General features: G+C 42.4%; 1 protein-coding gene across 2 annotated transcripts in view; it reads left to right on the plus strand.

Moving 5' to 3' along the window:
- NTRK3 (neurotrophic receptor tyrosine kinase 3) overlaps positions 1-27,516 on the plus strand; it is a gene marked incomplete at its 5' end in the record, with an annotated part of 581,909 nt that overhangs the window by 28,467 nt on the left and 525,926 nt on the right. Inside the window, one exon of one of the 2 annotated variants that reach the window (XM_079911026.1) lies at positions 19,109-19,251. The exons of the other annotated variant lie outside the window; for it this stretch is intronic. The remainder of the gene's footprint in view (positions 1-19,108; positions 19,252-27,516) is intronic. 2 annotated transcript variants of the gene reach the window in all.

The raw sequence follows: 27,516 nt of genomic DNA on the forward strand, positions 1-27,516 counted from the left end.
ATGGCTCATGGGCCTAGCCGCTCCATGGCATGTGGGATCTTCCCGGACCGGGGCACAAACCCGTGTCCCCTGCATTGGCAGGTGGACTCTCAACCACTGCGCCACCAGGGAAGCCCAAAACAATGCAATTTTTGTGAATATTTTTATGTACTGCATTAAGAGAAAAATAAGTGACATGCTTAACATGGCACTTTGTAGAAATTCAAAGGTTAATTTAGAAGATTAAGTAAATACTTGGAAATGTATATCATTTTTATAAACACTTTTATATACAGTTCAAAATAGGTGACACATTTAATATCAATATGTAAATATTCTAAATTTAATTTGGAAATATTAGGTAAACAAATGCTCAGAAGCATATCAATTCTTTCCAAGGCAGTCACCAAATGGATAGGCATGTTTTCAGTGGCTGTAGTTATTATTTTAAAAATGCATGATCAGTGGAATCTTGGGGAAATAAGCCTTTGAATTTTATACGTCAATAAATTAGGTTCATAACTCAGCCCTGCCTTGCTCCAGCCTCAGTAGAGACCTGAAGGGTGGCAGGAGGTGGGGGCACTAACAGAGAATCCATTAGGTTGCCTGGCACCACAGTTCTCAGCTCAGCATTCATTCCTGCCCCCAGGGCTTAGTCCCCAGGCCACATGACCTAGGAGCAAGACTATCTCCAGATTGTAGGGATAGAGACCCTGCTGGCCAGTTTACTGGGTGGGCAGTGGTTTATTGTGTCTGAATCTAGCTGGGCTGGAGCAGCAGGGGCCCAAACCATGGTGCTGATGTCCTCTCCTTGTTTCCCTGGGTGACCACACAGTGGAGAGGAAGGAGCCCATACTTTAGGCTGAGAAGTCCTGCACTGAGACTCGGCTCTGATACTCACCAGCTGGACAAGTCACTTACCGGTCGATGAGCTATTTAGCTTCACTCATCTTCAGTTTTCTTACCTATAAAGAAAGACTAATAATGCCTTTCTTACAGGGTTTTTGGGAAGATGAAATTAGATAATGGATACAAGAATGTTTGCTAAATTGTATAAAGTGCTGCATACAGTGCTAATGAAGTCCACTGCAGATATTCATTTCAATCCAAGAAACAGGTATTAAGCACTACTGTTTACCAGGCAGGTCCTCTATTAGGCACTTCAAGAGGTAGAATGATGAATAAGAATCAGCCCTTGGGAGGAAGATAAGATACACTGAAAGTAGCTATGATGGAATTCTTTTTTTTAATGTGTATTTACGTCTGCCATGGAAATGCACTTTTTAGCAATATATGAAGTTTAGGATAACTTGTTATAATGGACATGTGTTATTTGCCTCTCAAGTATTCTTTCCCCATCATCTGGTAATAGTATCCTCCATTTTTATCTGGGGGTACACCTCTCCCCATCTCTCAGCCCATGTGGTTTTAGTAGACTCCATCCCTGGTAGGGGTAGAACATAAGGCTCAGGCTTATAGAGTCAGGGCATTTCATTCCCCTGCTGACAATGATTGTTTTAAGAACGAGCACATAGCTCAAGTTGGCCAATCAAAGTCATTGAGATTTAACTCTGGGATTTTTGTTTGAGTACTGGGGAAGTAGTCTCATGCTTTCTCACAGGACTTGAACCTGGAAGTATGTGGCATTAGAGCAATTATAGTCATCTTGTGGTTTTGTCAGGAGAGCCTTTCTGAGAATGGATCGTATCCAAAGAAAGAAGACCTTAGAGATGAAGAATCAGGTTTTAGTGATACTCTTTGAGTGACTGGATCCAGCCATGCCTGAAGCTAGCCCTGCCTGTCAACTTTTCAGCTACATGTATCATTAAATTCTCTTTTGGCTTAAAACAATTTTTTTTTTTTTTGGCCGTGCCGTGTGGCTTGCGGGATCTTAGTTCCCTGATCGGGGTTGAACCCACACCCTTGGCAGTGAAAGTATGGAGTCCTAACCCCTGGACTGCCAGGAAATTCCTGACTTAAAACAATTTGGATGGGTTTTTTTGTTCCTCCTGACTCACGACAGGATGCCTTGAAGAGACCACACAAGCCAAGTATTTCACTTCATGGTTGCCCCCTACTATTATGGCTCTTTCATATACATACCCTCACCTACTGAAGACCATGAAGCAGCATCAGGACCCAGATCATTTTTTCCCCAGTTTTACTGAGGTAAAATTGACATAGAAAATTGTGTACAATGTGATGATTTGATACAGGTGTATATTGCAAAATGATTACCGCAATAAGCCTAGTTAACACATCCGTCACCTCACATAGTTACCATTTTTTTGTTATTGCTGTGGTGAGAACATTTAAAATCTATTCTTTCAACTTTTAAGTATACAATACAGTATGGTTAACTATAGTCACCATGCTGTACAATAGATCCCAGAACTTATTCATCTTGTAATTGGGAGTTTGTCCACTTTGGCCAGTACCTCCCAATTTCCCCCACCTTCCAACCCCCTGCAACCACCAATCTACTCTCTGTTTCTATGAGTTTAGCTTTTTTATTTATTTTTTAAATTTTTAATTTTTTAAATTTATGGCATGCAGGATCTTAGTCCCTTGACCAGGGATTGAACCCGTGCCCCCTGCAGAGGAAGCATGGAGTCTTAACCACTGGACCACCAGTGAAGTCCCGAGTTCAGCTTTTTTAGATTCCACATGTAAGTGGATTATGCAGTATTTGTCTTTGACTTATTTCACTTAGCATAAGGCCCTCAAAGTCCATCCATGGTGTTGCAACTGGCAAGATTTTCTTCTTTTTTTTAATGGCTGAGCAAACCTTTCAACAGGATACTGCTCTGCTGTTCAGCCAGATGTACCTGTCCTGTGACAACGACTCGCCTTCTCCCCAGTGGCACCAGGCCTGAAAACTCTTTCTCGATGTCGTTTACTGCCCTCTCCCTGCCCTCTTTTAACCAATGCTGGGACCTGATGTCATGCAGGGAATCTTTTCTGACTAAGTAGGGGAAGGCCTGAATCATCTTCTCTTTTACATCCCACCCCACTAACACTGCCCAAGATGTTCCTCAACCAAAGAACCTGGAAGGGCAGACTGTAGAATTCATTTAGATGCAGAGAGAGGACGTGACTTGTCCACCCTCATTTGATGAGCTGGTTTCCACTTCAGGACAAACAATCAGGTCTCTGCATTTCAAGTCCAGCCCTCCTTCTGCCACCATGTGACTAGTTTTTGTTTACATTCTGTATTTTTGCATGGGACATCCTAGATACTTTTAGACCAGTGTGGTCTGTCTTGACATTTACACTCCTCGGGAGCAAGGATGGTGCTGTTTGGTTGAGTCATAAAGCTACCTCTGGTTTGGCATCCTGCTCATGCAGGAGTATGACAGGACTTTCTGTTGGCAGGCTGAGGATGGAGGGGTTGTGTGGGGCTACAGGTTCAGGTGAACCAAATGCCAGGCTGGTCAGTGTGGGACACAGGATGGGTTTGTGTGAAGTGTCGGTGGATCACTCCCATAGAGACTCAGTTAAGTTCCTCACCTGCGATAGGGACTTTCTTCTTTGAACTTATTGTTCCACCCTGGGAAATGGGACTGATGCCTTGCTCTCATTTCCTTGTTGGAGAGTATACTTGAGGGCAAGCTCTCCCAGTAGACGGTGAGCTTTTTGAGGGCTGGGGCCAGTCAGCAGTGGGTATGTGAGTGCATCTGCATCTCTGCTTGTACAATCTACTTATCTGGCTCACAGCGCTCCCAGTGGCTGGAAGGGACTCTCTGTTCCATGGCACCCTTCTCCCCCTTAACCTCAACTACATTGTGGATAAGCCAGAACCCACATAGTACCTAGATGAAGCCAGTCTACAGAGCGGACTGGACACACGGTTATGCCACCCAGGGACAGGGGACAGAGAGGAGGAGAGATGCCCTGGATGATTTTCCAGCTCCTGTGAGAGTTACTTTCACTTCCTGCTCAATATTTCCTTGGGTTTCCCTGGTAGCCCTTCCATCACACCCTCTACTAGTTGAGCTTATCTGAGGCATTTCTGTTCCTTGATTAGGAACAGTGATTAGGACAGTGTCTCACACGTGCTGCATCCCCAGCTTCTCACAGCAAGCCCCACGTGTTTGCTGAATGCAAATGTTTGCAGCTGAGGGCTGTGCGGCTGTGATGGAGGAGTGTTCAGCTGTCCAGCGGGCCCAGGGCCCATGACCAGGGCTGTAGACACAAGCTTCTTAACTGGATGGGGACACTGGGGAGGGTGAGCCGCTGCGTGTTTCTGGGATGTCCCTAAGGGAGGCTTGGTTTCAAGGACAGAAGGCAAATAGCTCTAGCAACTCCCCCCAAAAAGGGGGACTTGGGTGTTGTGCTCTCCAGTGTTCTTACCTACACTTTTAGAGCCCCTGGGCCTCCCCTTTGCCTGTGACCTGAGGTTCTCAAGTTGCTCCCTGGTCTTCCTTGGGACCCATAATCCATCTTGCCTCAGTTCTTTGAGTCTCAATTAATTGCAATCTCATTCTCTCTCCTCCTCTTTCTCCTTTTTTTTTTTTTTTTGGATGTTGAAACCTGCACACCTACCCATCAAAGAGTCTGTAATCCAATGTGGCAGATATTCTCTGCTTCAGCTCAGTGTCCCCCGGGCCCAGCCTAGCTCCTGACCTCCAGTAGCTGGTCCCCAGCCCTTTCATAGGGCTGGCACCTGTGTCTTGCAACCTGTTCTGGGCCGGGCACATGGTAGGTGCCAGGAGACATTTGTGGCATTGAATTTGGGGAGAATATACCTGATATAATAGGATGCTTGTCAAGGGGGACTTAGGATTGTAGACCTTCAAGTTGGTGGGGGACTGGAGGAGAGGGGGAATGGAAGTCTGGGAGAAAGACAGGGCTATGGTAGGTGATGGATGTAACCAAAGACACGTTTTGGGAACTGAATTAATCAGTATCATCCAACTGCTGCAGCAGAGAAGTTCAAGATTGCAAAGTCCTAACACAATAGAAGTTTAGTTTTTGCTTAGATGTGTGTGTTTGACAGGTGACCTCCCATGTGGTAATTCAAGCACCCAGACTCCTTCCATTTTGCAGCTCTACCATCCTCTAGGACCTCAAAATACTTTGTTAATGGGATGCTCTACATCCAAGTTAGAGAGAGAGAGACAGAGACAGAGAGACAGACAGAGACAGAGACTGAGAGAGACAGAGAGAAAGAAACTTGTATGGGGGCTTTTATGGGTCAGCCCTGGAAGTGTTATCTTTCACTTCCGATCACATTCCATCAGTGAGGCTAGCAGCTAAGGAGACAACTGCCACTGAAAAGATAGTTTATTACTCACAGTTCCCAAGAGGAAGGGTCATGCCAGGCCATGTATGACCACATGGGGAAGCAGTAGGGTCAGTTAGGAAGCAGAGGGAGAGAGAGGGGAACTGCAGAAAAGCCTTTATTGTATTTTCAGTGGGGAGGAATGGGCGTGGCAGGGTTAGCAGGTTTAGGATTGACTAGTTTGAATAATTTCTGGGAGCTCAGGGTGTAGGGGTAGCCCCTAGTTGTCTGATGCCTGGCCCTGGGGTGATTAGGGCAGAGGGATGGTGTCCCATAGGATAAGATCCTGAGAAATCAGGGGTTGGGGATTTGGGTTTGGACTGGTTAGTTTGCATATAAGAGGTGTGCTCTTGGGAGAGTTTACTGTCTCTAGAAATCTGCTTACTCTGGGAAGGCAGTTTCCCCAGGGTCAGTAAGGACATCAGAATAAAAAGGCATACTTAATTCAGTGACCACACAATTATAACAAAGGCAGGGAAATATAATCTAGATGTGTGCCCAGGAAAAAGAGATCAGTTTTGGTGAGCACGTTTAGTGTCTACCTCCACAACTTAATTAAGTGGCAAAAGCTTCAAGTTTGGAGTGAGAAGATGGGGATTGAACTCCTGACCCTATGGCATGGAACTGTGTGAGCTTGGATGAGTCACTTTCTCACAACATCAATTCCATTAGCTTTCAGAAGGGGAAAATAATTAGAGCTTCATCTCATGGCATTTGTTGTACAAGATACTTTTGGCACACTCCAGAGTGTTGTTCAAATGCTAACTGTGTTTTTGTGGTCTTTCCAAGTTTTCAGGGGGCCACTGTGGCTCTGGAGACAGAGCTCTGCTGTCATTTAAGCACAGGTCCCACCCCCAACATGCTTGGAGTGGGACCAGAGAAGCAGCTGGGATGACCTGTTTCCCCAAAGCCACATGCAGAGGCTCAGAGGGTCTTTACAAGAATGGCTCAGGATTAACAGATATGGCTGGGGTATTTCATGCCATATCCAGCTGGGAGCACACGCGGCTCAATGGGAAAGATGGTGATTAGTGACTTTGCCAATCCTTTTTAAAAATGATTCTTTTTCCCATTTTAAATCAGTACATGCTCATTAAAGAAACAGGGTTAAATATAGAAAAATACAAAGAACAAGGCACTCCTTGTACCACCACACAATCACTAGTAATATTTTGTTTCTGCTTTTTTTCCTTTTGGTAGTTTCCCTCTGTGAAATGGCTTTTAATTCATTTATTCTTAATCAAGAATTCAATCTGATACATAATACATACAAAATTCAAATGTTACAGAGGGGTATGCAGTAAAAGAGAAGTCTCCCCCATCCCAGTTCCCTTCCTGGAAGGCAGCCTTGGTTACCAGCCCCTTGAGTTTCCTTCCAAAGTTAATCAATGCACATATAAGTATATGCATGCATATTCTTTTATTTTTAAACACACATTCTCTCATGGTATACACCCTCTTCAATAACTTGCTTTTCCCCATAATAATGCATCTTAAAGAATGCTCCACGTCAATTCATGGGAGCTGCCGCAGTCATTTTAAAGGCTGTATAATATTCAGTGATATGGATTGTATCATAATTTATTTAACCAGTCTCTGATATTGAAGGATATTAAGTTTGTTTCCAGTCTTTTGAATTTTTCACAATGCCTCAGTGAATATTCTTCTACATATGTCATTTCATATATGGGCAAGCATATCCATAGGATAATCTTCTGGAATTGCAATTGCTATATTGAAGACTCTACACATTTTAAATATTATGGTTTATTGCCTCTATAAAGGTCACATGCATTGAAAGTGCATAGAAGGAGAATGTCGGTTTCTTCACATGCATGCCAACAATCTGTTAGTTAGCTTTGTTAAGTATCCAACCTGATAGGTTTTGTATGTTTAAAATCCATTTTACTCCAGTTACTGTTAACTATTTTATCTTGTCTATATTTTCCTATTAGACTGCTGATCTTATTGATTTGTAGAAGCTCTTCATATATTAAGGGAATTAAACTTTTATCTGTGATATATGTTGCAAATACTTCCTTCAGTTTGTTACTCTTCTTGTGTAACTCTTCTTTTTTTCACAGAAGACTTTTATTTTTTGTTGGTGTATTCAATCTTTTCTATCATAGTATCTGGGTTTGTATTATACTTTTAAAAATGCCTTTCCCACTCCAAGAATGTAAAAGTTCTCCTGGTACTTTTGTGGTTTTATTTTATACATTTTAACCTTTTTTTCCCATCAGGAATTTATTTTGGTATAAGGAAGAAGGTTGAGATTAAACCTTTTTTTTTCCTGGTAGAGACACAGCTTATTCCAACATCATTTATTGAATACTGCATCCTTTGTTCTACTGACTTGAAATGTGATATTGACCATGTGCTATATTTTTGCTTGTATTTGGTTATGTTTCTAGAATCTGAAATCTGTTTCATCGATGGGTTCTCTAAAGGTAAAAAATAGACTGAAGGAGGGAAGGTCTATGTAAGGAGGTGATATTTCAGCCGAGGCTGGCAGGGCCTTTCAGGTGGAGACAACAGCATGTGCAAGGGCCCTGAGACAGGAAAAGACTTGTTTGCATTAGAGGAAGTGACAGAGAGAAGCCTGGTGTGACTGGCCCCCAAGTCAGGGAGCAAGTGGTACGAGATGAGGCACGCATTTGGGAGCCTTTGAAGGGTCTTAAGCAGGGGAGTTACCCAGTCCAGTTTACACAGGTATTTTAAAATCTCTCTTTTAAAATGCTCAAGATGCTTGTTGGATGAACGAAGCTACTATATGTAAGTTTCATTCTGCAGGACCCTTCACTCTTCACTCTTCACTCTTGGGGTTTCCAGCACAGCCACCAGGCCCTCCTGCTCCCTCTGCCTCATTGTGCAGAAAGCAGTGAGACTGGTATATTAGCCAGTAATTAGCTTTTAATTAGAAAAGCATGGCTTTGCCTTCATGAAGGGACAAATACCTTTAAAAATCTAATTGCTTTAATTGAATGAATCTTTTACCAGATAGTTCTGAAAATTCTAGTCCTTTCATTAGAAGCCCCATCGAGCAAAGCCATTTGAAAATGCTCAGTTAATATAGCAGTCACTGGAGCATCGTGTTGAATATACGTAGTTGTTTTATCATGAAGGGTAGCCTGACTCTTGACCAGAACAATGCTTTTCCCGCTCAGGGCCTCTCTTGTAGGTTCTCTTGGGCAGTGCTACTCAAAGAAAAGGTCCCAAACTAGCAGCATCAGCATCACCTGGGAGCTTGCTGAAAATGCAGAATCTCAGGCCCCACCCCAGACCTCTTGAAACAGGATCTCTGAGGTTGAGACCAAGAAATCTGTGTTTTAAAAAGCTCTCCAAGAAATTCCTAGGCACACTCAAGTTTATATTCAAAACTCAGAAGGTAACTAAGAAGCTTTGTCCCATCAGCCTGTTGGAGAGAGGGTCCCCAGCAAGACACCTCACAAAGAACTTGTAGTCATATGTTCACTGTACAAACAATTATGGAGCAGCTAGAGAATGCTAGACACTTCCTAGGGATTGGGGGTACAAGAGAGTCCCTGTCGGTTAGGAATTTTGTCTAAGAGGTTTTTTTGTTTTTGTTTTTGAATAACGTGAATGGAGTCATTTTAGAGGGAAGTCCAGGATTCTGTGGGAACCCCAGTGGGTGTATCTGAGGTGTTTTTTGGTCACCCAGCATCAGCTTTCCCTTTTGGGGGGTACTTTCCTATGCTTTGGGGGAATCACCTCTTTCCTACTCTCAGTCTTTTATGTTTCAGGAAAAGCTGGGCCTACCCCAGACTTCCAGGGTGGTTGAAGCTCACAACCCAGGTCACAGAGATTGCTGTAGCAAAGGACCCAACCCCCCACCAGAGCCAATGAGAGGCAGGGTGACTTCAGTGGATTTTTGGGAAAGAGGCTCTCCCCATTAGATGTGAAGTTGAGTTGGTATGAGGTCCAGAGCTGCTGCAGTCCTTGGCAATCCTGAGGAGAGAGGCTGTCTGAGAATCAAGACAACCCATGAAGGAGAAGAGAGTCAGGCTAGAACACAGAGTCATGCAAGTCCTGGTGACATTGTTTAAGCCCTTGCTCCAAGCCAGGCCTGAAGCTAGCCCACCCCCTGGAATTTTCAGACATGGTGAAGTAATAAATTTCCTTTTTGCTTAAGCCAGTTTGAGTTGGGTTTCTTATACTTACAACCACAAGAGTACTGATTTTCAATATCAGGACAAAATTATAATACTGTATTTTACTGTTTATTTTATGTGATGTGAAAATACTAGCATTAATACTGGTATTTAAAAATTAAGTATTTGAAATTCATTTTTAAATAATCAGTGAAACTAAAACCATAATACCTTCAAATATAAAATACGTATAAACATATTACAAAACATCAACTGAAAGTGTTAAAGTATTAACATTATACAAACATTACTAAGCTAATATCATCCTGATATACGGTATTAACCACGACTAGCCCTGCTGCTTCCACTCCATCCATGCCTTATCTCCTGGTTCAGCTGGCAGCTCCTCCTGTTGTCTCCTTTAGGCCTTGGATGGTTAAGGTTGCCCTCTGTTGCTAGTCTCTGTGCAGCACTATCTCTTTTTTGTTTTCTCTAAACCCTGCTCACACCTTTGTAAACTGCCCCTTTATGAAACTCTTCTCAATTACCTAGTTTGAGTGTGCCATCTGTTTCCTAAAACACATCTCAACCCCAAACCAGAAACACTCATGGAAGAATGTTACCTGCTACAGCATCCAATCTAGCTTGAGGGGAGGGTAATCAAGGCAGGCTTTCTTGGGGAGAAGCTATGTGCACTGTTTTGGAGGGATGGATAGGAGTTAGGCAGGAAAATGGTGATACAGCTCACCCCTCCAGACTGATCCATGGGCTCACCTCCTCCAGGAAGCCTTTCCTGATCTGGAGGAGCTGGGAGATGACAGGGAAGACATTCCAATCAGAGAGAGCAATACAGAAAGCAATACACACCAGAAGGCTGAGAGCTGCAGGTGTTTCAGCAAGATACGAACGTAGGTCATAAGGAGGAGTGGAGGTAAATGGATGGCTAGAGAGATTGGCAGAGTCCAGGACTCTACTTTGCCCAACATATGATGTGTTCTTTAGTATCTGGCCAGATCAAGGATGATAACAAGTCACCCATGGGGCGTGGACCATGTCTTCTGCTTGGATGTTTGAATTGGTGCTCATCCTTGGTGAGAGTGAACCGGGTTGTGGTTGGTCCATGGGTTTCCCAAAAGCCCAGGAAGACCCTGGAGGGACCCTTAGTGCAGAAGACTTCTCTTTCTAGGAGCAAAGGGTAGGGGATCCTCTTAGCTCTGACCAAAGGGCTTGGCCACTAAGCTCAGGAGGTGTTTCTTGATGAAATGATTGTGCCACTGAATATACATAGAGAGAACAAACAGCTGAAGCTGGGGATGGAAAGGAAACTAGTTCTGAAACTCTTATCAGCTAACCATGCCAAAAAAAAAAAAAGTCATTCCAAATGGCTGTGGCTAATTAATGGCCTTGAAGGGTGGCTTCTGGCTGTGTGCTTAGACACAATGGTGAGCTTGGGAGCCAGTGACTCCCAATGACTTTCTGCCCTCAACTGTGCAAGGAGATGGAGGCTCAGTTGATCTGGGAAGAGGACCTGGGAATTGGGGGGATCCTGACACTTGGAGGACACCTTCTCCCATGATGCTCCAAACCTTAGAGAGAAGGAATATGAATACTCAGGTGTGCTCACCTGAAACACAGGTAGACTCAGGGAAACCACAATTTATTTCTCTTTGACATGTGATGGAGAAAATGGGGGCAGGAAAGGAGAGGGAAAGAAAATAGCTATTTATTGGGTACTTATGTGACAAACATAAGCTAGGTTCTCTTAAAAACCTTACAAACATTGAGAGGTAAGCGTTATTTGTGTCTATTTTATAGATGATAAAACAGAGAATGAAGAGGTTAAAAAAATTTCTCAAAGTCACACAACTAGTAAAGGGTGAAGTTGGGATTTGAACCCAGGCCCACCTGGCTCCAAAAGCCATACTTACCTCTTTTACTGAGGGTCTAGTTGTCCTGAAAATTGACATTAATGGCGTCTTTGATTTAAGAGCTAAACAGCGTGTGCTGAGCCTGACACTGGACCTAGTTCCACTGCTTACTGGCTGAGGGATGCTGGGCAAGGTCTTGAAACTTTGTTATTCAGCTTTTGCAGCTACAGCTAACAGTGGATCATTGTCATGGAAGAGAATCTATTTAGAAGTTGTAGTGCAAATGGTCGCCAGAAAAGGATTATAAGGAATGGCAAGCTTTTCTTTGTCTTCTATGTTTGCCACCTTATTCCCTGGATGGGGACAGAATTTCTCCTTGGTCAAGTCCCATATTGATACTTCCTTGTGCGTGTCTTTGATTCATTAACTTAGGAAAGGCTGAGAAGCGAACTGACCCTTTTGATCACTGTCATTTCCTCATCTCTGCCTTCCCCATCTAGCCTCACTCTGGAAGCACTGGCCCGAGTGATTTCCAGGGCCTTGGCTAAGGGTTTGCCTACCCGTCCGTGGTTTGAGGCTTGCCCTGTGTCATACAGCTGGCACCACCTAAAACTGGTCTGGAGCCATATTCCCTCAGCACTTCACATGCCACATGCCAGCTTGCTCCAGATTGCCCCAGCTTCTGATCTTCTATTTCTGACTTGGCAAATCAACCTTCCTTCTTTCCTCAACTCCCCTTTGGAGTCTTCCTCCCACTACCCTGCCCCTGGCTGCCTGTCCCACCCGGCTCCTGGAACCCTCTACCTCAGTGCGGCCTACATGGCCTTTACTTCCACTAGGTTCATTTTGGCTCAGTGGGCAGGACACAGGAAGAGTTAAGGCTTCCCGTATTATGACAGAGTCATGGTCTTCCTGAGGGGCTATAAATTTGGACAGGATTGAACATGTCTGGTCTCAGGTCTAATTTATGAGTTTCACCAGTTGAGTTTGGGAAAGCTGGTGTGTACTTTGGTTTTTTTTTTTTTTTTAAATTCACTATTTTATTTCACTTCATTCTATTTTATTTTTGGCCACACCATGTGGCATGTGGGATCTTAGTTCCCCAATCAGAGATCAAACCCGTGCCCCCTGCATTGGGAACGCGGAACCTTAACCACTGGACCACCAGGGACGTCCCTGGTGTGCACTTTGGATAATAGAGTAGCCTCTGAGGAGAATTCCAGACACTGAATCTGAAAAGGACCCGAGGGACTTACTCCAGTGTACCCCTTTCATAGATGGGAAAACCAATGGCACACAACTCATTTTTGGCAGAACTGGAGCCAGAATTCAGATATTAGATTCCCATTTTGATACTCTTTGTCTCATACTGTATAGACAAGCAAGTTTTTCTTTGCATTTAGGATGTTTTTTCCCCCTAAGAGGGATAGTCATTTCTTACTGTCAGTTGCAAGCAGTGGAATGGATAGAGAAGATCAAATACAGCAAAGAGGTGATGTGTCAGGCACTTGCTGGGTGCTTTTACAAATATCTCAGAGACAACCTACCAATGGCCTATGAGGCAGATCTTTTCTGGATCTACTTTAAAGATTTCGAAAACTGAGGCTTAGAGAGGACAAATGACTCTTTAAACGACTACTCGTAAGGGGTGGAAGAGAGCTTCCAGTGGTGGCTTGTTTGCTTCTAAAGGCCAGTCTTCTCCTAATGCCACACTGTCTTTTAAAGTGTGTGTGTACATGTATGGGTGTGAGCATGAATACATGTATGAGTGTGAGTGAGAAAGTAAGTGTGCGTGTGTGTGTATTTGCAAAACTTTCCCAGACACAGGTGGACAGAACGGAAGCCCTGAATGGAGTGGCAATGGTCCATGTCCCAGGGCTGCTTGATGGAAGAGGACGAGGGTGCTGATACATGGAAGTTCCAGGATGGCTGGCTTTGCATTCCTTCTCATTAGAGCTGGTCCAGGCTGCCATGTCAGGAATGAGCTGAGAGACCTTGAGTCAAGGCAGGGTGGCCAACCATCTGGGGGTTACGGAGAATCCTCTGTCCTGAAAGGGGCCCTTGATATTATCCTCAAATGAGGTTATACATGCAGTCCAAGATCTGCTGACAAGATGGAGAGGAGAAGACATTCATCACACGGCCCTGAGCACATAGCATTACTGAAGCACATAGCCTTCAGTGCCCTAGGAATTAATAGTTCATAAATCCTATCATAAATCCTATCATTATTTTGTGGATAATTATATTACATTTAAAGCACATGATGATAATTTGTTACATGTAAACATTTAGAACAGCTACAAATACGGGGACTTGGTGATAACCATTTCTCATTCTTTAATATTCTGGAAGCCTCAAAACTGCAAGTGGTCTGGGTCTCTCTTGACTTCTGAGGACCCCTGAGTGTGGGTGTTTATGTTGCTGGGATTGAGGATGCTTATTTGTGTGAGTGTGGGTGAAAGAATGTGTTTGTGAGCCTGTGAAGGTGTGTGTGTGTGTACGTGAGCATGGGTGTGTGTGTGTGTGTTTGTGAGAGAGTGTGTTTATATGCTGCTGGGGCACCAGAGTAGGACCACCCCAGCCTGTGGGGACTGGTAGGGGGAGGGAGCTGTCAGAGTGCTGCAGTCCTAAGACCTCAGGGGCATAACTTGATTTGATGATTTGGCCCGAGTAACCCTCTCAAAATAGAAAAATCAAGGACCCAGTGTGGAGGCAGCCTGTCTGGGCTCGGGCTGGTAATGAGGACTAACAAGGGTTGATGGAGCCCGGGAGCGATGGGCTGAGATGGCCCCGAGCTGCCTGGCACCCTGGGCCCTGCAGCCATCCAGTGCTGCCCAGCCTGGCCTAATGCTATAACCCACAGAGATCCTCGCTGATAAGGGCCGAGGGAAAGGGAGAGAGCAGCTTTGCAAGCCACGGCAGAAGGACAGCCGGCTCTATGGAACCCCAATAGGAAGCTGCCTCTGTGGGCTGGCAAAGCTGAGATCCCTACGTGGAACTTCCTAGAGGGTACCTCAAGTACCTATGAGAACAGGGGGTCTTACCTATCCCTTGAAAATATATTACATGAATACATGTTCATTTTAGGAAACTTGGAGATGCAGAAAAAAGAAACAGGTTTACCCAGAGATCCCTGCTGTAGACATTTTGTTTGGTACCATGGGGATCAGGATATAAAGTCGGTCCATAAGGAGAAGTATTACCCTGGACAGTTCCTCAGGAATGTGTCACATTGGGAGTGGACATCCCACTTCTCAATCTATACAACCCAACCATTTTCCTCTGGGGTTGGACCAGATCCCTGTTTGGTAGTTGAGCCCCAGAAAAAGTGGTTGGCTTGCTTTTAGGGGGCAGGTAGTATGAAAAATGCACATCCTGAAACATTAGATTACACTCAGCATGGGAGGATGCTCACATCCTGGAATGGAAATGGGAACTGAGAGGGAATTTCAGCAGCCTCGTGTCCCCATCTCACTCATGGGCTCAATGAGTAGAGTGGCAGGTCAGATCTGCACTATTTAAGCTTTTCTCAGTCTCCCACCCCCACCCTCTGTGGAGTGCATAGAGGTGAATTCAGAGAAGTTAAATGCATGTATGATGTGACTCCACTTTATATCTTTTCAATCTTCGTCTATGCATATGAACACATCTATATGATTGATTGGTTGATAAAAACAGGATCATACTTTATATGCTCTTTTCAGCTATTAGATCCTGGATATCCTTCTATATAATATCTATATCATCCTTTGTCATGACCTCCTAGTATGCTGCTGAGAAGATAATACCATCATTTGTGTAATTATGTAATCCTTTATTGCAGGGCATTTACTTTCAAACTTTTGTTATCCTAATAATTGCTGCAATAAATTTCCTTCTGCAGGACTCTTTGCTTTTCGATCCAATTACTTTCCTAGAAGAAATGTCCTCAGTGAGGAATTCTGCGTCAAACATATTTACCAGTTTAAGTCTTTGGTCCCAGCTCACCTGCTATTTTCACTCTTATGCAGGGAAGGGGAAGAGCTCAGAAAAATTTGATCAGTATCCCAGAAAGAGGTGGATTGGTCCTATCTGTGTGGTGAAGGGCATGTGAGAGTAGTTCCAATCTAAACCCCTCTATTTTGTCTTATCATCTTCCATCCACCTCAATTTCCCTACTGTTTGCAAATAGGATGAGCTAGGCTCAGGTTACCCCTGGTTTTCTTGGAGCAATAAAGATGATCCATTACATTTATGGAGTGCTTCACAGATTTTGAAACAATTTTGAGTTTTATCTTGTTGAATCTTCACCAGGCAGGCTTTGTTAGTTCTTCATTTGGCAAAGGAGGGGATGGAGGTCCAGAAAAGTTAAGGGAGTTTCCCAAGTTCACAGACATCAGAATTGGGTACCAGGCCTTCTGAATTTTAGTCCAGCAAACTGAAAGTGCTGCTGGGATCACAAGGTGGAAATAGTCAGGGTCTTAGCTCTCTGTCCCATTTGTAGCTAAAGGGAGGAGCCAGGCTTCCTGGCTGGTGGACAGCTGTTGTTTCTGCTTACCCAGCATCCATTCTCTTTTCCTTTAGTAACATGCTGAATTTGGTTTGAGAACCACCATTAGATTAGTAGTTGCTAACTTAAAGTATATGCTACATTTTGTCTGGCAATCCTCAGCCTCACCAGGTGTTGTTTCTCTGCTGGTACCATCACTTCAATAGTTTGTTCCTCCGTTCTTTAAGGCCAGGTGCTTTTGGGTGATGAAATACATGGGAGGAAATATATGGGAGAAACCCATTCTCCCCTTCAGACTTCATCTTGTTCTCCCTGTTCGGGGTATGCATATCACCCAGATCTGGCATATTCTATCCCTTTGGATAACAGTTGATTCAGTGATGAACATCTGACCCGAACTGGGTCAATGAGATTCAGTCTAGGGACTTATTTTTTTGCGAAGGTGAAACTCTCTTCCTACTCAATTTGGAGCTGCCAGGAGCCACTGTGAGAGGGAGAACCTGCTTCAGAAATCTCATCTGAGGATACCCAGTGCAGAGGAAAGCAAAGCTTGGGGATGGAGACAGCAAAATCTCGATGACATTTAAAAAATATTGATGTATAGTTGATTTACAATGTTATGTTAGTTTCAGGTGTACAGCAAAGTGATTCGGTTATATATATATGTATCTTCTTTTTCATATTCTTTTCCATTATGGTTTATTACAGGATATTGAATATATATCCTGTGCTACACAATAGGACCTTGTTGTTTATTCTTTATATAATCGTTTGCATCTGCTAATCCCAAACTCCCAACCCATCCCTCCCCTGCCCCTGCACCCCTGGCAACTGCAAGTCTGTTCTCTATATCTGTGAGTCTGTTTCTGTTTCATTTGTGTCATATCTTAGATTCCACATATAAGTGATATCGTATGGTACTTGTCTTTCTCCGTCTGACTTACTTTGCTTAGTATGATCATTTCTAGGTCCATCCATGTAGCTGCAAATGGCATTATTTTATTCTTTTTTATGGCTGAATAATATTACAATATATATAAGGACCACATATTTATCCATTCGATGACATTATTTTATCATCTGGAAATCCTGAAGATGTTGTGACCTTCTGCTTAACCCCTACAAAAGCAACAAATGGGACCTCCACTGCACCAGAACTTCTATTACTGCTCCTGCAAAACTACCTGAGACCTCACACTTGCTCGTACCCTCACTGTTCTCCCTTCTGCTTTGCCAGTCTCATGCCGGCGCATCTACTTAAAGGAAGCTAGTCTCATGTCTATACCTTATTTAAAAGGAAGCAGGGAAAATGTAGTTTTTGGATTATATCTCGGAAAGGCAGGCTTTACAATGTGGAAGCGTTCAAAAGTTACAGATGTTACTACGATCTACCCCTTGGCTGCCTAGCATCCATATGTGCTATGTTTTCATACTTGCATTTCCAACCATAATAGTAGCAATAACCTGTGCTTGCTTAAAATGATACAGCTATCACTTGGACAATCAAAATGCACTTCCTCAAAGGAAGGACCCAAAGTTTCATTAGTTTCTGCACCTAGATACAAGTTCAGGTTTTCTGGGTGATGACCGTATCTCCTCTGGTTGTCATAATATCATACTGATACTCTGTAGCCTATGGACTAAATTGTAGACTCACATAGACTATATAAAATATTAGAGAAAAGGGGAAGGAAAAAAAAAGAAACTTTACTAACTACTAGATATGTACATGACACAGCAGGCAAAGAAGAAAATGTGGCTAGCTGCCATAGAACTTACTGATGCAGCTGGCTGTGACATTGCGAGGGCGTTTATAATGTCCTTCCTCCAGTGCCCATTTATGTTCCCTTTGTCTTCAGCAAATCAGCTGCCTGTGATTCTTTATCTGGTGGGGTGACCCAATCTTCATTCTTGGGGAATCTGAATACTTACTGGCTCTGTCCATATAGGGTTAGAACTGTTAACTTTTTATCACTGGATATGGTAATTTTAGATGTGCCCCAGGGGGTCCCTTGGTTTACAGAAATAGTCCTTTCTGCCCTCATGTGTGACAGCAGTCTACTTTGATAATCCGGATCAGTCATTTTGTCCAACAGAGCATAAGTCTCATATGGCCATGTTGAAGTCTCAGGTTCCAATTCAATGGGCCTATTATTGTGTCCCCTGGTAAGAGAATCCCTCCCATTGGTTCAAAGGCCTTTACATCAGTAGAACCCAAAGTCACAGAAGGCAAAAATTTAGCAAGTGGTTCATTAGTCATCATGATGTGAGGAGCTACTCCCACCTCTTATTTCTAGGGGTGAAACTGTGGTCATTAACTTAAAGGATATAAAGATGTAGACATAGAGAATGGACTTGAGGACACGGGGGGTGGGGAGGGGGAAGCTGGGGCAAAGTGCGTGAAGCATCGACACATATACACTACCAAATGTAAAACAGATAGCTAATGGGAAGCAGCCGCATAGCACAGGGAGATCAGCTGGGTGCTCTGTGACCACCTAGAGGGGTGGGATAGGGAAGGTGGGAGGGAGACTCAAGAAGGAGGGGATATGGGGATATATATATGCATATGGATGATTCACTTTGTTGTACAACAGAAACTAACACAGCATTGTGAAGCAATTATACTCAATAAACATGTATAAAAAAATTCTGAAAATGAAAAAAAACCCTTGAAGAATAGACTACATTTTGTAGGGCTACATTTTGTGAGGTTATTTAATAACCTGTTTATTGTGAGCTTCCTCCTCAGTAGAAACCACAAAGTATTTCCACACTCTGTCCATTCTGAGAGGTCCATTCACGTGCCTCTTCTCCAATAGTCCTTGTCACCAATCCTCCAATCTAGTTATCTTCAAGTCTGATCAAACCCTTAGCCACTGCCTGTGAAACCTAGAAGATCCACAACCCAGGGCATCTCTCTTTCCATATAAAGTGGAACATGAGATATACTCTTAAAGGTGTGCCCCCTGGGAGAGATTTGTTTTCCTTACTGTTCTTTAGGACTATCTCTATGTGGGCTTACAGTCCATTTTCGTCTAAAGCCTGCATATTGTGCAGAACTACCTGAAAATGGGGCTCTACTTTTTACCTTTTCAGTCAGCTGGTCATGTGGAACACCTCTAAAGGCTCTAGGCATAGGTTGAAGGAGGTATGGAAATGTGGAGGGAGTAGACATCTTGGAAATATGAGTCATGCAATTTTCTTGTATCTATTGGATCAGCTAAGTTTATACATTACGTACCACTTCCATCTGATCATGAAGTGTTTTTGGATACATCGTAATGCTGGCTAACCACCCCTAGTTAGAGATGGGCAACTTAATTTCAAGGCTACCAGTTTTCCCATTGTTTGACATTTTTGTCTCCTCCAGGGCCAATAACAAGCTATGAACTGTTGAGGTGACATCACCAAGATGACGACATAGTAGTTCTTGATTTCACTCATGCTCACAAGAAAAACAACTAGCAGCTATTCATGGACAAGACACCAACGAGAGAATCTTAGAACCATATGGTGAGGTTTCCCCAGAGCCTATGGATCCTTCAGTGGGAAAAGAGAGCCCAAGGGGCACTTACAGCTCCCCCAACACTGTGGGTCACTTCTTGGGAGTCCCCATTCTGGTCTGGCCCCCTGGGGTTTGCAGGGGAATCTGTGGGGCTCCATCAGTGGGATTCTGGTTGTGATGGAGAATGGGGTATGGGCTTGTAACAACTAGCACTTGGATCGAGGCAGACCGAGTTCTTCCCTGCAGATCACAAACAGTAGCCCAACCAGCACTTTGCTCATCTGCAGAACCAAGTCGGTGGTGCAGTCCGGCCAGGGTAAAAGCAGCCTGGCCCTGCCTGACCAGAAGGGCTAGCAAGAACACCTGGAAGCTGTGTAGCCCATACCGCAAACAGTCAAGAGAACATCTGCCCACTCAAAGGGCAGGGCTTTGTTTCAAAGCCCCAGATGGCTCATCTGTGGTGCTCATATTGGGGCTGGCCGTAGGCTCTACAAGGCTCTCAATCAGCCACAAATCTACCACGTCATGAAGTCCAAGTGGCAGAGCTTTGCACAACATCCAGGGCGTGGCAGAGCCTTCTCTTGCTTGTATCCCCCACAAAACTGGCAGTCTTATGGGCTATACAACCATGAACTGATGAAATAACCATGGCGGGACTCATATCCAACTCCAATAACCTTTACTTCCACTGGCTTCTACCCTAGCAGTGGACCATGGTGATATTCTGTGTTACCAGTGATTAGTGTTAGCTCCGAGCCAGGGTCAAGTAGTCCCTCAGAGTTCTAGGAATTCCTTTCCCCCACCCTACTAGGGTACAGTGATCCTGAAACATAATTTGTGTCCTTTTGGTAACAGTCAGGTGAAAGTGTTATGGCACGTGCTTATAATGTTACTACATAATTCTTTTTTAAGGGTACCCCATCTCCTTTCCAATCAGAAAGGTCTGGCTCTTTGAACTGATTTAGGGCTGGGAACTGGGTGAGAAGTAGTGAGTTTCTATAATAGTGGCTCAAATCAATCTTCTCTGCTTACTAAGTCTAGCTGGATTTTTGTTGTTGTTGTTATGCACATTGAGTAAAACCTTAGGGGGTAACACATTTATTTAAGTCATAGAGGCCTAATTATCTCCAAAGATCCCTATAGGTAAAACCCTGTAGGTAAAACCATTTTGTTTGTTACTCTGGCTCTGCTACCTATTATGGTAACTGCATCTCCCTTTTCTCTGGTATTTGAGTACATCTACTTGACCTTTGTCATCCTGTTTCCATCTTTGTCACTTAAATCAAGGAGCTCTTTATAATGGCAACACTTCCTACTTTTATACTCTACCCACAGTAGTTAGTGTGATTTTACCTAATGTGATTTTTAAAGGGTATTGGTGCTCTTCATCGTCAATGTATTTCTCAATACTATGATGAAGAGATTATCTTCTGAACTGTCTTGTGGGTTATTTTTGGGGTGGGAGTTGTGAACACATGATAAATCTTATACTCTTATCTCCCCAGATTTTTGGATTCTTTCCTCTATATTATATCAAGTTCTTTCTGGCATCTCAAATTCATGTAGGTTCCTGTTGACTCTAGTTTTAGTCCATCAACCAAGAAAATAAATGGAATCCTTCCCAGTAGCTTGAGTCAATATTTTGCATCCAGAATCTCTTGTAGATGTTCACACATAGAAAATTTGACCTGATCTAAAATTATGTCCCTCTCTCCCTATTCTAGGTCCATGAGACCCCCTTCATTCCCACACATATTCCTCATAATTTTTTTAAAGTTTTATATTAACATACAGTAAAATCGACTCTTTTTTGGGCATATAATTCGATGAGCTCTAACACACATATAGATTCATGTGATTACCACCACAATCAAGTTACAGAATAATTCCCTCACCCCCAGAATATTCCTTGTGCTACCCCTTTGTCGTCCCCCACACGTAACTTCTGGAAACCATTAATCTGTTCTCCATCACTGTAGTTATGTCTTTTTGAGAATGTCATATAAGTGGAATCATGTAGTATGTAGCCTTTCAAGACTAGCTTCTTTCATTTATCATAATGCATTTGAGACTCACCCACATTGTTGTGTGTATCAACAGTCTGTTCCTTTTTACTGATGAATTTTCCATTGTATGGATATACCACAGTTTGTTCACTCTCTCACCTTTTGAAGGTTATACCTAGGTTTTGGCAATTATGATTAGAGCTCCTGTAAACATTCATGTATAGGTTTTTGTGTGAATGTAAGTTTTCATTTCTTTAGGGTAAATACGTGAGGAGTAGGATTGCTGGGTCATATGGTAGGTATCGGTTTAACTTCATAAGAAAATGCCAGACTGTTTTCTAGAGTGAATATGTTATTTTGCATTTCTGCCAACAATGTATAAGAATTTCAGTTCCTCACCATTCTTGGTATTGTCAGTTTTCTATTTTATGTTAGCCATCCTAATAGGTATGTTTTAATTTGTGTTTCCTTAATGGCTAGTGATGTACATCTTTTCATGTGCGTATTTGTCATCCATCTATCCTCTTTGTCCAGGTGTTTGGCCCATTTTAAAATTGAGTTGTCTGGTTTCTTACTGTTGAGTTTTTAAAAAATACATTCTGGACAGAAGTCCTTTGTCAGATACGTGATTTCACATATCTCCCAGTCTGTAGCTTGCATTTTCACTGTCATAACAATGCCTTTCAAAGAGCAAAAGTTTGTAATTTAGATGAAGTCAGTTTTTCTTTACAGATCATGCTTTTGGTATAGATCTTTGAAACCTTTGTGTAACCCAGACCACAAAGATTTTTTTCCTATGTTTTCTCCTAAAAGTTTTATACTGTTAAGTTTTACATTTAGATCTCTGATCCATTAAAGAAAATAAGTTGTGAGGTTTAGAATGAGGTTAATATTTTTTTGAGCATGAATGTCCAGTTATTGTAGTAAATTTGTTAAATGAGATACTTTCTTCACTGAACTGGTTTTGCACCTTTGGTCAAAATCAGTTGTCCCTAAATATGTGTTGATTTCTACTCTCCCAGTTCTGTTCCATTGACCTATCTACCTATCCTTTTGCCAATACTATACTGTCTTCATTACCCTAGCTTTACAGTAGATCTTCCTATTGGGTAGTATGATTCCTACAACTTTTTTCTTGTTTTCCAAAATTGTTTTGGATATTCTAATTCCTTTGCCTTCCAGGTAAATGTTAGAATTAACTTGTCTATATCTATAAGAATTCCTGCTAGGATTTTGAATGGAATTGTATTAAACTATAGATCAATTTGGTGAGAATTGATATCTTTATCTGGTGAGTCTTCCAATTCTGCTATTGGACCATCCAGTGAGTTTTTAATTTGTGGAATTGTGCTTTTCAGTTCTAAAATTTTTATCTTGTTCTCTTTTTTAAAGAAATCTGATTCTTCTTTATAGGTTCTATTTGGCAGAGACTTTCTATCTTTATTTTCCTTTTAATTGATCCTTACTTCTTAAGCATTTTTGAAATAACTGCTTTAAAGTCTTTGTCTGATATTTCCCACATTAGTGACATTTCAACATTGACATCTGTTGGTTGTCTTTTCCCATGTGAGTTGAAATTTTGGGGGTTCTTCTAATACTGAGTAATTTTAAAAATTATATCCTGAACATTTAAAATATTACTTTAGGAGACTCTAGGTCTTATTTAAATCGTAGGGAGAATGCTGATATTTTGTTATGGCAAGCAATCGACTCAGTTAGGTTCAGACTGCACATTCCAACTAGCCTTTTGTGGGTTGTTGTTTTCAATGCCAGGTGGGTCTTCATAGTCTGTTGTGCTAATTGAATGTGTCTCAACCTGGTCTGCCACCTGGTGACCAGTCTGGGGCCTGAATGGTGGTCTATGTTGTAGTCCAATTCTCAGTCTTTGATATACTGGTTAGGGCCAGATCCATACATGTGCAGCTCAGGGGTGAGTTCAGAGTTTATAAACTACTTTATGGGATCGCTTTCCTAGATTTTCCCTCTCTGTAATCTTTCTGGGATTTTCCAGGTGCTTCTCTTTTTTGTTCTCTAGCCAGAACACTGAGGCCATAGATACTGCCACCCTGTCTTAAATTTCCCACAGCTATGCCTGCATCTGGTACCAAGTGACAGGAAGAATAAGAGAGACAAAAAAGCTGTGGGGTTTGCCTCCACCTCTTGGGACCACGGGCCCTCCAGTTGAAGATGAAGTTTTCCCTTCCTCAGAATTTAAGGATCTGTAGACTCCCCACTGTTACTTCCTGTTCTATCCCCATGAGATTGCCTGGGGGTTGGAGCATAAGAGAATGGAGAGGAGGAAATAAAAGAAAGAAAGAAAAATGGAGGACTTTCTCACTTTCCCTGAGCGTTAGGAGTTCCCTTTCTTGCTCCTGGAGCCAGAACTAGAGGGTTCCTCCTGAGCATTCTCTGTCATGTTTGGTGCCCACTTTCAGATTTCTGACTTTCTTGAGTCCAGGCTGGGAGATATCATAGAAAAAAAAAAGAACACTCACCACCAGTTCATTGATACTTTAAGTTTTCCCCACCTTCTACTATTTATCTTTCAGAAACCTCAAATAGCTCCATGAATTCTGTCCAGGTTTTATAGCGTTATTAACTTGGAGGTACACAGTAAAGTGTGCTCACTCCATCTTACCCAGAACCAGAAGTCTCTTCCCATACTTTGGACAATATAAATGGCAAACTCCTACATTTCTTTTGGTATGTTGGCCATCTTCTGCCAGGTACAACTTTGTAATTGGCCTCTTGGAGATTACTGTCATTTGACCCTCACTATAGATCTGGAGGCAATGAGAGGATAGATTTAGGTGACAGGGGGAATTCTTACAATGTAACTATGCCAGGTGAGGTCATTACAGGGTCTTTATATGAGGTAGAGCCAGCCTGGTGACACAGGGAAGGAAGCTCAGTGGGCTTTGGGCTTGGAGTACTCAGAGTCATATGGATCCTCCAGAATATAACTTTTCCAGTTCTTGAGATCTTACTCTATTCTAACAACTGCCCTTTCAAAAGACATGATAGGGTTTTGAGTTCAAGCTCCAATGTATAATTAAACAAGCTACAGGCAGACTCTGAGTTTGATCTTAGTTACATCAGCCCTGCTAGAGATAAGAGAGTCATTCTTTCTCGGTAGTCATAGAAACTCTGGTTCTCTGACCATACTTTGAGCAGAAAACTTAAAACCCCAGCCTTTTAAGTTTTATTCTCTAAGCTTACCATTGCAGTTATAAGTCCTAGTCTACACAGTCCTTGTATTCCTCAAGGCTCTAATAATGTTCTATCATAGCTGCCACTCTGACCACCAAAGTCTTCATTCCGTGCTCTTCATTTCAGGTCAACACAGCAAAATTTAAGAAATCATTTTGTCTCTAAGTGTTATAAACTAGCAATATCACATCTTTTATTGATAACTGTATCCTTACCCCATCAGGGTAGACAGCCTGTTAATCCTGTATTCTAATTTCTTCAAAGATTTATTGCTCTTTATATTATTTACTGTTTTGCTTAGGGTTCACCTGCAGATGACAGAATCCATTTTGCCCAGTTTAAGAAGGAAGAGAATTAAAATAGTATATATGTGTGACTTAGTTTGTTTGGGCTGCTGTAACAAAAGTACCATAGACTGGGTGGCTTATAAACAATAGAAATTTGTTTCTCATAGTTCTGGAGGCTGGAAAGTGCAAGATTAAGGAACCTGCAGATTCAGTGTCTGGTTAGACCTGTTTTCTGGTTCATAGATGTCTTCTCACATGTCCTCATATGGTAGAAAGAGCAAGGGAGCTCTCTGGGGTGGGGTGTCCTTTATAAGGGCACTAATCCCATTCATGATGGCACTACCCTCATGGCCTAATCGCCTCTCCAAAGCCCCGCCTCCTAATACCATCACACTGGAGATTAGGTTTCAACATATGAATTTTGGGGGACACAGACATTTAGTCTATGGCACTGTGGTAGGAAGAATTCTAAGATGGTCTCCAAGATTGTCTCCCCTTGGAGTACATGCCTTGTCTAATCCCCTTTCTTTGAATGTGAGAAGAAACTTTGATTATGACAGGATATTACTCATGTGATTATGCTTATTATATGGCAGAATGGATTTTGCTGCTGTAATTAACATCCCTGATCAGCTGACTGTGAATCAATCAAAAGTGAGACTTTTCTGGGTGGGCCTGACCTAATCAGGTTATCTTTTAAAAGTTATGAGAAGAAAAGCAGATGCCTTTCTACTGGCCCTGAAGGAGTAAACTGCCATATTGTAGAGAGGACCATGTGGCAAGGACCCAAAAGCAGTCTCTAGGAGCTGGTAGTAGCTCCCAGCTGACAGAAAAATAGGGACTGTAATCACGTGGCCATGGGGAAATAAATTTTGCCAATAACCTGAGAGAGTTTGGAATTAGATCTTTCCCTAGCTGGGCCTCCTGAAGGGACACAGCTGCTGACATCTTGATTTCCATGAGGTCCTGAGCAGAGGACCTAGCTAAAAGGTGCTGGACTCTTGATGCATGGAGATTATAAAATAATTAACGTGTGCTGTTTTTTTTTAAACATCTTTATTGAAGTATAATTGCTTTATATTGTTGTGTTAGTTTCTGCTGTATAACAAAGTGAATCAGCTATATGTATACATATCCCCATATCCCCTCCCTCTTGTGTCTCCCTCCCACCCTCCCTATCCCACCCCTCTAGGTGGTCACAGAGCACCGAGCTGATCTCCCTGTGCTATGCAGCTGCTTCCCACTAGCTATCTGTTTTACATTTGGTAGTGTATATGTGTCAGTGCCACTCTCGCTCTTCGTCCCAGCTTACCCTTCCCCCTCCCTGTGTCCTGCAGTCCATTCTCTATGTCTGCCTCTTTATTCCTGTCCTGCCCCTAGGTTCTTCAGAACCATTTTTTTTTTTAGATTCCATATATGTGTGCTGTTTTAAACTACTAAGTTCATGGCAATGTGTTACACAGCAATAGAAAACGAATACAGTATACTAACAATTTTCAGAATTCCTAGAAGGTTCAGGACCCAAACTTGAAAGCCACAAAGCTGAAATTGACACAGCCAGGAGATATACCCAACCAAACAGTGAGACTGCAGTCCTGCTGCTTCTTTCATCTGATGCACAGCATTCATGAAACCAAACATCAAACACCATGAATAAAAGCTGTGCACTATGGCAAGACTCAGATAGCATGTTGTCATGATGCTTTCTCCTATTTCTGTGAAATAGGAATCATAATAGTACCTACCTCAATAGGAATTTATAAGGATTAAATGAAATAAAACTTTTAACGTATTTTAGTAATACACAGTTCCTAATGTTCTATATGTATTAACTATTGTTATTCATAATTGATAGCATGTTGTCATGATGCTTTCTCCTATTTCTGTGAAATAGGAATCATCATAGTACCTACCTCAATAGGAATTTATAAGGATTAAATGAAATAAAACTTTTAACGTATTTTAGTAATACACAGTTCCTAATGTTCTATATGTATTAACTATTGTTATTCATAATTGACTTGCCCAAGACCACAGAACTAGTGAGAAGCCGAGTAGAGACTTAATTTTGTGTCTGTCTGCTACCAAATTCCATTCTCCTTCTTTTCATGCCTTCTTCACTTTAGCAGGAAGAGTGATCCAGGAACCCAGTTTTAAAGAGACTTTGCCCATTCCCATTCTTAGTTTCTCTGAGGAGAGAAAGATTCACCTCAAAGGGACAGAGAAAATTCTACATAATGGAGCATAAATGTTTTATGAATTGGTCTTCACTGAGTAAATTAAAGGGTCATTAACATACTCATTAACAAGTGCAGCACTTTGTTTGGAATTCTGAAAATGACTGGACAGTGCACAATCAAATGAGCTCGTGAGGACTTCTTGAAATTCCCTAGATCAGCATCCTTTCTTTCACAATTTTCTTTCTCTCCTGACTTCTGCCTCTGGTGTCTTACACCATGTTCCAAATATATGTCTTTTTCTCCTTTACTAATTGGAATTCTTCTCTGCCTGTCACTGGGAGGAAAGGATGTGAGAGTTTGGAACATCTGCCTTTACTGGCTAAGGAAGATGTGTGTCTGTGTGTGGGCGTATGCATTGGTGGAGAGCAAGGCAAATGGTTTGGTGAGAATGTTTTAGACCCTTAGAATTGATGAAAAGGAGAATAATTCTAATAAGGGTACAGAGTGAAGGGGCTAGAGCAGCTGATCCGAACCAGGTGGTAAAATGACTTAATAGTATTAAGAAGGAATCTACTTATCCAAGTGCAAAA

The sequence above is a fragment of the Stenella coeruleoalba genome (genome assembly GCF_951394435.1).
Source record: "Stenella coeruleoalba genome assembly, chromosome: 2".
Lineage (NCBI taxonomy): Eukaryota > Metazoa > Chordata > Mammalia > Artiodactyla > Delphinidae > Stenella > Stenella coeruleoalba.